The following is a 722-nucleotide window of genomic DNA, read 5'->3' on the forward strand; positions in this document are numbered from 1 at the left end:
ATATGAAAACACCTATTCCTATGAAATATTAATTTGAGTACTAACTCACATATGTGCTTCTAATGGTTCCTGAGATATAGTTTTCCCAAAATTTACTAAATAATTTAGTGATTTTTCGTTATTTATCATGGCCCAATTTATTCTTCTTTAAATGATGACTATTAGGTTTTCTAGTGCCTTAGGTAGTTTTAAAAATATAGAGCTCCTAAAGAAAAGTTAATTTTTTGAAACAGCTTCCATTTTTTATTCCCCTAAACTATACTAGGCAGATTCATCGATGTTGACTAGTAATTGTACATAGTTTTCATTAAAATAATAAAAAATTGGGGAGAAATAACTGCCTTTTTTTCCACTGGGCTCATGTACTATCTGGTTATATTGTGCCTAAGCAGTGACTCATATTTTTTTGCAAATGTTAATCTAATCTCATCAGTTATTTAACTATCTTAATGGTATAGTTTGATGAACACTAAGTGGTTTGATATACTTGCACTTAAGTGAGGTAAACCTTTTATTACTAAATACTAAATTTTTTATTTTATTTTTTTCAAACGCTAAGACCTGTGAGGTATTTTTATTAATTTTAATTTTAAATCATATAGGGGTCATAAAACAATTATACCCCATTGTAATAGTAATTTCTCCACATAAGATCACTATTTATTTTTATATTTTGAAAAATTAAATTCTTAAGCGATTATTGATGTTTGGAACTTTTTTTT

Source organism: Halyomorpha halys, unplaced genomic scaffold, assembly GCF_000696795.3.
Source record: "Halyomorpha halys isolate HHAL.00 unplaced genomic scaffold, Hhal_1.1 Scaffold1786.1, whole genome shotgun sequence".
Lineage (NCBI taxonomy): Eukaryota > Metazoa > Arthropoda > Insecta > Hemiptera > Pentatomidae > Halyomorpha > Halyomorpha halys.